We start from the raw sequence: 11,633 nt of genomic DNA, 5'->3' as shown, positions 1-11,633 counted from the left end.
GGCGGTGAATGCCTATGTTGAGGCTATACGGACGGCGTACCAGCTGCCCCCTCCCGTGGATCCTTATGATGACTTTTATGTGGGGTATGGCAGACAATACGCGCATTGGGAGACGTTCTTTGAAACAATCTATGTACCCGGAAAGGTGGTTGTCTGGATGAAGTATGGTAAGAAGTTCCACTCCTCGGCACTAACCTTTGAAGGGAAGTGCTGGTTGTATATTATCAACAACTGTCTGCTCCCGTCCTCCAATACTACGGAGGTGAATGGCCCTCGAGCGACTCTGATCTGGTGCTTCGTCAATGGTCACAACTTTGACGTAGCCAGAGTGATTCATGAGGAGATGTTCATCCGCTGTCCATAAAAAGGTATGGGTCTTTTTCCCGTCATTGGTACGAAAACTTCTTGCAGGGCAGACTTAGGGTGCCGGAAAAAAAATCCTCGGCGGGGATGGGAATCGTGCCAAAAGATCGCAAAGTTCCGGGCGACAGAGGTAACCACTGGGTAGGAGCCGGGGCAGCAGGTGGTGAGGATAGTATGGCTCTGATGACTCTGAGGATGAGGAGAAGCTGAGCAGGAGGACATGGAGGGCCGGAGCCACAGGCACATGAGCAAAATTGGCAGCATGCTGCAGCACAATCTGGGACTGCAAATACCTTCTGGAGCTGCTCGGTTTCCCCGATTCAACCGCTTTGGAGCAGGAAGGTAGTGGGTTGCGTACCTCAGGTCAATGACTTGGTACCCGTGTTGACGCGGTGGCTTGACGCAAGTGAAATCGGAGAAGAAAATTTAGGCTGCTGAGAGCTCCTGGGTCCGTGCGTGTCCCATTTGAATCCCGAACACCGTCTCCGATCAGGAGTGATCTTTCAGGGAAGTTCCTTTGCCGTCACTGGTCCTCAATTTTATCATGAGGACATGGCTTACCTTTTAAGTTGTGGGGTGGGAGATACTTCAATGTGTTGTATGTACATGTAACAAATTGATTGTTTGATGTTTTTCTTCTTTCTTGATTGTTTTTTTTTCCTTTCTTGTTTTTGTGTGGTTTATGAGTGATAGTTAATTTAGGTAAGTGTAAAGTAGATAAGTTTGAACTTTGTCCTGACGATGCATCTCTCTCGACGGGGTTCTTGAGGGACTAAGTCGACCGAAAAAAAAAATGGAATATGGAGACTCTTCTGATGACGGATCCTTTAGACAATTTTCTTGAGGAAAGTTTAAGTCTAGAGAAAAACCAAATTTTTTTTTCTTAATTATTTATTTTAGTATTTTTGTGTGGGTAGTAACTCCCCCTTGATTTTTCTTTGGGCCACGGTTTATTTTCCAAGTTTAGCTTGAAACGGGTGTCGGTAGTTTTTGTGTTATTTTTCTATTAGTATTTAGTTAAGTAATTGATAGGGCTATGAGCTGAAATTGAAAAGAGAAACCCTATGGCGTTGATACACCTGAACAACAATAGACACTAGAGTGTAAACGCTTAGTCTCAGTGGTTGATTCTTGCTAAATGCCTTAAATTGTATGTTTGCCACTACTACGAATACCTCAAACGAGAGTGTCTTATAAGCCGGTCCTAGAGTGAGTCATGTGCCATGTGGTGTGTGAGTTATACTGTATTCCATGTGTGCATTTGAATGCCTAGACTTGCCCCGTTGTGTTTTTATTGCAAAGCGAAATGCAAGTTTCATCAGTCTAGAAGTGATATAGGCATTTCGTTGTTGAGTCAGACATATAAAGTAGCCCCACCCTAAATGGTATACATCGTAAGTCACACCGTTGAGCTTATAAAGCCTGTTTCCTTTGGACAACCACATTGCGAACCTTACCCCAATTGTTTGAATGGACATCTGTTGGGAACCCCTTTACTTCCCATAACCACTTGAATGATAATTGAAATTATGCAAAAGCAAAAGTTGGTGGGGTGGTGGTTTGGTTTTTTGAGTGGAACCGTTGAAATAGAAGGAAGGTGCAGTGTTTGGACAAGTAAAAAGAAAGCGCCATTTTAAAAAAAGTTTTTTGTTTTGAGCAAATGTATTAGTCGATAAGTGTTGGTTTGTTGCAATTGGCACCTAATGGAAGTGGGATGTTGTAAATAAAAAGGAGGTGGAAATATCTGGTTGACATAAAGTATGGTTTTGAAAAAGTTATGTGATTGGTATTAAAAGTGCTTAGGGCTCCCTAATTGTGAAATTTCACACTTTGCAGGAATGAGTGTCATGCTGAGGCCTTAAATCATTATCTGGAGCTAAATTGAAGCAAGAAAGGCCCTAGAAGCTGAGTACGTGGAAGCACAGAGAGAATGAAGAGATAAAATAAAGCCTGGACTAGCTGGCCACTAACGCGTCCACTAGCGCGACCGCGCTAAGCCCAGGAAGTCCGAGGCAGAAAAATGATTAGGGCTAAATGCCGCGGTCATTGCGCGTTCACCTTAGCCCAGTTCCGGAAAATTTAAACTTCAGGGGGTAAATTTGGAAGTTCGGGGGCAAATCCCTTAACCTATAGAGGTCTAGCTCGCCAAGAGATTATTATCAACGTTTTTTCATAACTTAGTTGAAGGCAAGGAAGAGGCAAGAGCAAGGAAGGATAATTCAGCATCGAGTTCTTTCCTTCTTCCTTTTGTTTTTTAAACGACTTGTGAATGAATTTGAACTATCGTTATGATGAACATAGTTATGAGTAGCTAAATTCTAGCCTAAGGTTTTGATGGAAACCTATTGAAGGATGAACTTCCCTGTTATGTAATATAGTTTGCCCAGTTTAATCTCTGTTTGGTTCACTACGTTCTTGTTGTAGTTAATTGATAGGATCCTCAATTAAGTTGTGCCTATTTAGATGTGACATACCTCGGGAGAGAGTGATTAATTTAAGGTCAATTGTTGAAAACACACCAACTCCAAAGTAATATGCGAGATCAATAACGAGGGTTTAAAGGCGGGATTAGGGAATAACGAAGCCTTGGGTACAATCTAAAGTGAGCTGGAATAAACAAAAGCCAGCTAGCGTAACTCGGGAGAGTGGCGTCTAGTAACATTGTTCGTGATTACTCGGGAGAGATTTACGGTAATAAGAGTGCCCATGATTGATAGAGACGATTAGGCAAATCTATGTGAACCATAAGAAAGGGATTCCATCAATAGGGGAAATCATAACCTTAGAACCTCCTCTTATTGTTTTACAATTATCAAAGTTTAGTTTTCAGTTGCTTATTGTACATTCATTCTTTAGTTAGTAGAAAGCATCTTATTTGTTTATTCAGAAAAGTTTGGCGAGTTGATTACGTAGATTTTTAAAGTTTAACAAGATTTGATAGGTTAATTCTTGTGGGTTCGACTCTGGGCTAAATCTCAGATTTAATATTTGCAAGCATCCGCGTGTCCTTTGTTATAAGGCATAGTTGGGCGTGAATCAAATAACCTTAATAATTAAAGAATAACCTTAATATTATATTTGGATAACTTCAGTAAATTATACCTCGTATTTGTTATTTTTCTTGACAGGCATGAAAAGAGCTAAGGGACGAAGAGAATAATAAACATATCAAGCTATTTTTGACATTTCACAAATCTCCTCGTAAAATAAGACACAAATTAATTACAATCACATATAAGCCGAGGATAGAGAATTTATATAATTAAACTTTAATCTTATTTGTAAAGTCTAAAATCCATCACTTACACTAACATAATATGGTACAGTAATTCTTACAATTTTTGACATAAAGAGTGTGTTGGTATGGAGAAAAAAATCTAGAATTTTTTTCTTCTAATTTTTTAATTGAAAAATATTTTCCTTGTGAACATTCATTTTCCTTCAATTTAAGGAAAATGATCGCTTCCCTATAAGGAGGAGAAATTTTTCTCTAAGTTCTCTTTCCAATCATCCCCATCCCATCCCTACAACACCCAATATACCCCTGCCATTCCAAACCTCCCTAACTTACCCTGCTCGACCCCCCAAACCCCGGCACCCTAGCCCACCCCACACCCCCTAGCCCAACCTCCCCCACCCTCGCACATCGCCATCGACATTCCTTTACTACCCTCCTGACTATACCAACAACTCGCCCAGCCACCTCAATACCTCGACCCTCTATCCCTCCAATGCGGGACCCTGAACTCTCGCACCGACCTCCCACGCTCTCGGCACCTCTTGTCCCTAACACCAACCTATCCACCCTTCACCTCGTCACCTCGACCCACCCCTTTGCCCACACTACCTGCCTCAAATTCGAATTCCCTACCTTTGACACCCAACCCTCGACCCCTACAATCAACCCCTGATCATAATGAACATGATTTAGGGCTCTGTGTCATGGTTGAGATCAGGGGTCGAGTTGGGGTTTGGGTTGAGTGTCAGGTCTCGGGGTCAGGTTGGGGTCTGAGTTAGGTGTCAAGTATCAAGGATGGAGTTAGGGTTGGGGCTCAAGGGTCGGGATAGAGGGTCGGGGTTCGAGGGCCGAGCTTAGGAGTTAAGGTCGGCTCTGGGGTTGTGGACTTGGGGTTAAGTGTCTGGTCGAGGTCGAGGTCGAGGTCGAGGTCGAGGTCGAGGTCGAGTCGGGCTTGGGGTCATGTCTGGCCGACGGTCAGGGTCAAATATCGTGTTAAAGTCGAGGTCAGGATCGAGTGTCGGGTCTTGGGGTCGAGTTGTGGTTCAAGTCAGGTTCAGGTATCAAGACTCGAGATTGAGGCTTGGGGGTTGTGTGAGGTCGGATCTAAGGTCGAAGTTTGAGTTCGCTGTCAAGGTTAGAGAGGGGGTTGAGGTCAGGCTTAGGTGTCAGTGGTTGGAGTTGTGGGTCGGGCTCGGGAGTCATGCTGGGGGGTAAGGAATTACCCCAACCTTTTCCCTGTTGACACCCTTTTTCCCTATATATTTTCAATATGCAAAATACCTTTAAAATGGCATATATATGCATATGTAAGCATATTCAAGTGTTTCATTATTTTTTCCATAATTTTAAAGGTTTTTTTTTTCAATCAATTTATTTCCACTGTTTATCCATAAAAACTGATAATCATTTCCAAAATTATTATTTTTTGGCAAATCATTTATTTGATTTTCATCTTTATGCTAAAATATAGCTAAGGTAATTTTTGCATATTTTTACAATTTTATTTAGTATTTTTAAAGCTAATTGCACATAATTGCAATATTAGCCATTTTAGGTTTAAATTGGTCTCATGTTTATAAAATGGGATCTTATATTTTTAAATTGTTAATTATACATTATAAATTATTTTAGTGCTTTCAATTTTGTTTTCAGAAACTTATTTGCTATTTTTTATAAATTAAATAGGGAAAATGGCTATTTAAAATCTAGCCCAATTGCATTCCAATTTTTAGCCTAATTGTAACCCCAAATTAGACCCCAAACCACAACCCAATTAAACTCACCGGACCAGGCCCAAACCCATTCTCATAAACCGACCCACCTACCCTTTTAATCTAGGTCGTTGATCATTCAGATCAACGACCACCATCGCCCCTTACCTTAATTAATCCCAAACGACCCCCAAACCCTACCATTTGATACAATCCACCGCCTTAGAATCCCCTTCCTCTCAAACTCTCTCTGCAACACCAGCTAAACCCTAGCCGCCGCCACCCTATTCCACCCTAATACCTACCAAATCCATGGCCTTCCGGGATCATTTGAGATCTATACCAACCTTCCATGGCTCTTGGGTGTTTGGTTCTATGGTTTCATGACCAGACCTCGAAGGAGTCCGGTCCAGTCCTTGCTCGATTGTTGTTCATGGCCTTTCTCCGTCCATCCACGACCTTTCTTCGGCCATCTATGGCCTTTCAAGGCAGGTCCTTGACCTTTTCTGGTTAGATTGTTAACTTTCGAGATCTTTCTCATTTTTTTTGGGTCTTCTGAAACCCTAATCTCTAAGACTTTTCGATTTCTTTCAGATCTACCTTAGATCTGTGCTTACCTTGAACTTTTAAGTATTTTCTCGAAGGTTCTTCAACTTTTCTTTCAAAACGACTCTTCGTTTTTCCAACGATTAGGGTTTTCCTTTAACTTTTCTTCTCTGATCTTAATGTTGTTTGATGATTTTGCTATTTGCTCATGTTGTTATTCTATCTATTTCAGCATGTTTTAAAACCCTAATTCTTTTTAGTTTTATCCGAGTTCCCGAAATTGTTTGTTTAAATATGTACTTGTTCTTTGTTTTTGACCCCATTTCCCTTGTTTGACTCGTTGATTTTTGAGTTTTACTATCTTTTTAACTCGACTTTTGTTGAAACCCTAACTTCTCAAAAGGTTTCCTCACCTGCTACTGTGAGACCTTTACATGTTTCCGATTTCTTTTACCTGATACTATATTTTCCTTCACTATTGATTCTATGTGACTTGACCTACTTGATTACTGTGCCTCGAATGTTTGATTTACTACTGAATCCTAGCTTATTTCTGCCACTACTGCATGTTTGTGATTACCTCTTTTGCCAATGTGTTTGGCCTCGCATGTCTGATGCTTCTATTCACTCTATTTATATACTGAAGTGCAGAATCATGTTTCTTCCTTGATTGATCTCGTGATTGATTGCAGAAGCCTTTTCTTTTATGAACCCTAATTTCACTCGCCTGTTTAAAATTAAATGATTCCTTTTCCCTTTACTGTGCTATTTTACCTTGCTGAATCCTTCCCCAAAATAAGCCTTTTTGTACTTAGACTCGATGGTTTACTTCATGTTTTTACTGCCCTTTATATGGCAATGATCAATCTGTCCTCAAACTGATTTTCTTTCCTTAATTAAAACCTGCTACTGCCCGTTAAACAGTGATTCCTTAATTAAAGGGAATCACTTGTGTTAATTGATTCTAATTTGTGATTGTTTCCATGTTTGTGTTAAGACTTTACTTATTACCTTACTTATCACCTGTTTTCAAAACTATAAATACCCCCCCCCCTCTTTTCTTTAACGAAAAAAGAAAAAAAAACGATCTGAGTTTAGGACACACACTTCACTCAAAACTCTCTCTTTTCTCTGTTACTACTTGTGCTACTGCTTTGTCTAGCCGGCTAAAAGCAAAGGCTAGGCTGTGGGAGTTTGCTTACTTTTTCTTTCTGCACTTTGCTTCTTACTGGTATGTCCTAGTTAATTTTCAAGCATCAACAACAACATGTTTCTATTTTTGTTTCAATTTCTTTCATGCTTGTCCACTTCTGCTTATGTTTCTGCAATAAAGTTACATTCCTAACATGTTGAAATGTGTTCCCTTCCCATTTTTCGAGTTAATGCTCTCCTATGTGTATGAATCCCAAACCCCACATCCCCTCTTTGTGTTTATATTCTCTGGCTGGTTTGTCAACATGCCAGCATCATCTATTGCTGTGCATGTCCAAACCTGACCCCTCCTAGGGTCATATGCTTCATGCAATGTATTCCCTAAAACCCCTTACCCCTTTCTGTAGCTACTGATTCTGTGTACTACTGTTTTCAAATCACCTTTATCACTTACTATTTCCACTCCAATTTTTTTAAAATAAATCTCTATGTTCTGCACTTTCACTATATTCCAAGAACCTAAGTTCTGCCCCTCTTGTGTGAGCCTTGCCTTGGGACCCTTGAGCACCCTCTGAACTTGGACACATAAGGGCTGACCCTTCCACACTGCCCTCCTCTCTATCTGGTTATGCAAACCTGGGTGTAAGCACTGCCCGGGGTCCCTTGAGACCCATAGGGAACTTTGACACACCCAGGTTTGTGAAAGGCTTTGCAACAAGTGGCATTTGAGGTGGTTTGTTCCATAACTCAGAGAGGAAGTCAGAATCAGGCTTCCTATGGTTGTAACTTCTTATTTTTACATTTTGTTTTGATGTAATTCAGTATTTGGTCTGTAATAATTTGTAAACAAATATTGGGGTTGACTAGTGAAAAGGGATGGGGTAATTATGCATGTTTTAAGGGTAGATATCCTGCCTATAGGATCTGATTAATGAAGTTCTGCATGTTTACTTCCACACTTAGAAATCATGCCTATAGGATCTAATGGCTATAATCAGACATCACATCTGCAAGGTTAAGAATCAGCTTCGAAATTAGATGTCATGCCTATAAGGTTAATACCAATATTTTACAGAAATCACGCCTATAGAAATTTCGCTGTGATCAAATAAATTCTGCCTACTCAATTAGATACCATGCCTATAGGAACCTAAACCAGTTTAGCTAAAATCAGTTTGACTCGTACTGTTTAACAACCTACTCCTTTCATTAATGCGGTTTAGAAAGCATGCCAATAGGATCCAAATTGCTCGTTTAAAACTGTTACTGCTTTATCATTTTTGAATCAGTAATAGATATCATGATTATAGGGTATCATCAATACACACCTAGGCAAGCCTTAGGTAATAACGATAAAATTGAATCCGCCTTTGTTTAATTAGCAACTGCTATAACCAGCAGACAGGCCTGATTCGGACTTCTTATCTGAGTTATGTAATAAATTGGTCTGCTTCAACGACTAAAACTCCCCTGTCTTGGTACTTTGAATTCTGGCCCTAAATGTGTTTTAAGTCATGCTATTTATGTGCTTTACTTGAGGAGGTATATATGAGCCTTTTAGTTGTTTACATGTTTCCCCTAATATGCAGTCCTATGTGTTTTGAATGTCGCCTTAGTCTTTTTACCTTTAAAACCCAAGAGTCAGCCTAAAATCCTCCCTCTTATAGGAATAGTAGTCCTAAATTCTTCCGGAACTGATAGAAATGGGACGGGTAATAGCATGCAATAGAGGTCGAGACCAATCCGCGCTTTAATACCTTAACGGTGTGGGAAGGGTAGATATGGATATGATGACCGGTGCGCTAATACCACATGTAGCCCCTCTTTTGAGGAGTGATTACCGGGTATTGAATTGATGTGATCCATATTATAAATAAAGACCCCCCCCCCCCATTTTTATATTCGTTAGCATGCTTGGTTATAACTCTTTCAAACTTTGTTTTATTTTTATCATTTCCAAACACATGTGTATTTAAAATCCCCTCTTATTTGAGCCTTATTTGCTTACTTGTTAATTGCACAAATTCACAAAGAACCATCTGGCCGGGATCCACACTAGTGGATCCTGAGGGGTGCCTAACACCTTCCGCTTGGGATAATTTCAAGCCCTTACCCTATCTCTGGTTATAAAAATGTAGTTATAGTTGAATCCCATAGGTGCCCTAACGCACCTTAAAATCGTTAGATGGCGACTCTTCAAAATTGCAAACCCTTTTCCCAAAAGGAAAGAGTTGTCCCACCCGAATGTCTTAAACCCGATTTCGCGAGAAAAAGGGGGCGCGACAGCATGGCGACTCTGCTGGGGACTTTTAGGCTTTTACCATTTCAGATTATTCTTGTGAATTTGTACCTCTCCCTATGTGCAATTATCTATTTAATTCCTTTAAGCATTTAATTTCTTCTTTAGAAGCAAAACTGACATATCTTCTTTGTTTTCTTTCCTTTATTGCTTTAAATTGTAAAACTATTGTACTTATCGCTTTCTTAATGTGCAAATACATGTCAATGCTTTTAATTATTGCATAAGCATGCTCAAAATCATACCCCACTTGTGCCAAAACAAATACTATAGCAACGCTTATAATGAGTGGTTGCGCTCTTCCTATATCATTACCCCCCTAAATTCGGAAAGGCATATTTGCGGTAAAACTAGTCGATCACCAGTGCAGTCGACAGTTCCGATCCTTCCCCCTTGAGTTGTCCGCTCTTGAGTACCAGTCTAAAACCCCATAGAAACCTTACTCTGTTTAAATTGTGCATGCATCATGGTCAAACCTAGCCGGATCAGTTATGTTGTCCACATAATGATCCTTAAGATAGCCTTGTCCAAAGTCCGTTGGGTTTCCTTAAACCCTAACGGACGTCGTCACGTTCTGTGCATTTATTTGGAGAACTAGATGCTTCCTGCTAATCATTGATACTAAATAGTCGAGTCTGGTGGGGGAAGGGTCTAACCTTATTTGCCTTGCAAAAATATGAGGCACGAAGTTCCCAGATTCGGCATGGTCACCAACATCCACCCAAGGTTGCTAAGTTGGTGGAAAGATTTACACTCTAGTGATCAGAACCTCGTCAGAAAATATCTGGGAAATCTACCATCCCTCCTGGAAATCCAACCCAATAACATGATCATAGAGGCTGCCACATTATTTTGGGATTATGAAATAGCCGTATTCCGCTTTGGGGGTATTGAAATAACACCTTTGCTGGAGGAGATATGAGGACTGGCTGGCCTAGTATAGGAAACTCTGGTTTTGCTAATGCCTGAGAATTGCAAAGGTAGAGGCTTCCTTAAAATGATGGGTTTGAAGAAGAATCCGGAACTGACATGTTTGAAGGATTCATACATCCCTTTTGACTACTTGTATGAAAGGTACGGTCACAGCAAATCTTACCGCACCTACTCTGGCGAGTTTGCCATCACATCCTTGGGACACGTCCACCGCAGGGTTTTCATCTTCATATTTTGCTTCCTGGGCCTGATTGTATTTCTAATGAAGAAAGGTAGAATTCATACTAGGTTGGCTATGGTAACCAAAACCCTAATTATTCAGTATTGTACCTATGATTATTGCAGACATATACCGAGCCTTAGAGAAGTGCCAACGAGGAGCAAAACACTTCAAAGGCTGCAATCTGCTGCTTCAACTTTGGCTCATAGAGCATCTCCAAAAACGCAAATATCGACAAGAAATTCAGCGTAGGGATTGGGATGATCACATCGCTTTCCATCATCTAAAGCGAATGAATTACATCCCCGACATGTTCTCCCAACCCGAGGATGCTAAAGGATGGGTTGAGCTGTTTGATAATCTGATCGAGGAACAAGTTCAGTGGATGTTCGAATGGTTTCCGACGGAGGAGTTCATCGTCCGATCTAGAGACGCACCTTTCCTGATACTAATTGGCCTAAGGGGAACCTACCCTTACGTCCCGCTGCAAGTTATGAGGCAAGCTGGTAGGAAGCAGGTCATACCCAGGGTCGACAAGATGAGCCACTTTTGAGCCGACTTCCAAGGCGATGATAGTCCTTACAAGTGCTAAGCCCAACACATGTGGCATAGCAAGATCGTGATGGGAAGAGACACCATAGAGCCAGACCGATACCATGCCAATTGTACTCCTTTCTATTCAGGTTGGTTGGAAGAAAATCATGACGGTTTAGGCCAGCCAGGGTTTGTTCGGGGCCACAGGATTATAGACAAAAAGGCTGAAGCGCAAGTCAAGTACAACCAGTTGCACAAAAGGATCCGCGAGTGTGAAAGTGAACATCGCGAAATACAAGAGTCCAACCAAAAGATAATCGAGGAATGGAAAGATATGGCTACCAACGCCAACAAAAGACTGGGATACTTGGAGCGAGGCATAGTAGAACTGGAAAGAAAGTTTTTCAAAAGGGTCGAGGATTGTCAAGAGGCTAAAGGGCTGAAGGCGGATATCTAGAGCATACCTGTTGCTGGGACTTCGCGAGTTGGGGAAGCTGTTCGAAGGAGCCAAGGATGCCGAATCTGGGGAAGGTCCTTCTGGGACCAAGTAGATAGGAATTTATCTTCTTTGATTAAAATGTAACAAGGCCAATGGCCATTAGTAACTTTTATTTCTTGTTTATTTTCAATTTGGGA

This window comes from Nicotiana attenuata, chromosome 1 (genome assembly GCF_001879085.1).
Source record: "Nicotiana attenuata strain UT chromosome 1, NIATTr2, whole genome shotgun sequence".
Lineage (NCBI taxonomy): Eukaryota > Viridiplantae > Streptophyta > Magnoliopsida > Solanales > Solanaceae > Nicotiana > Nicotiana attenuata.
This window is presented reverse-complemented; position numbering follows the sequence as displayed.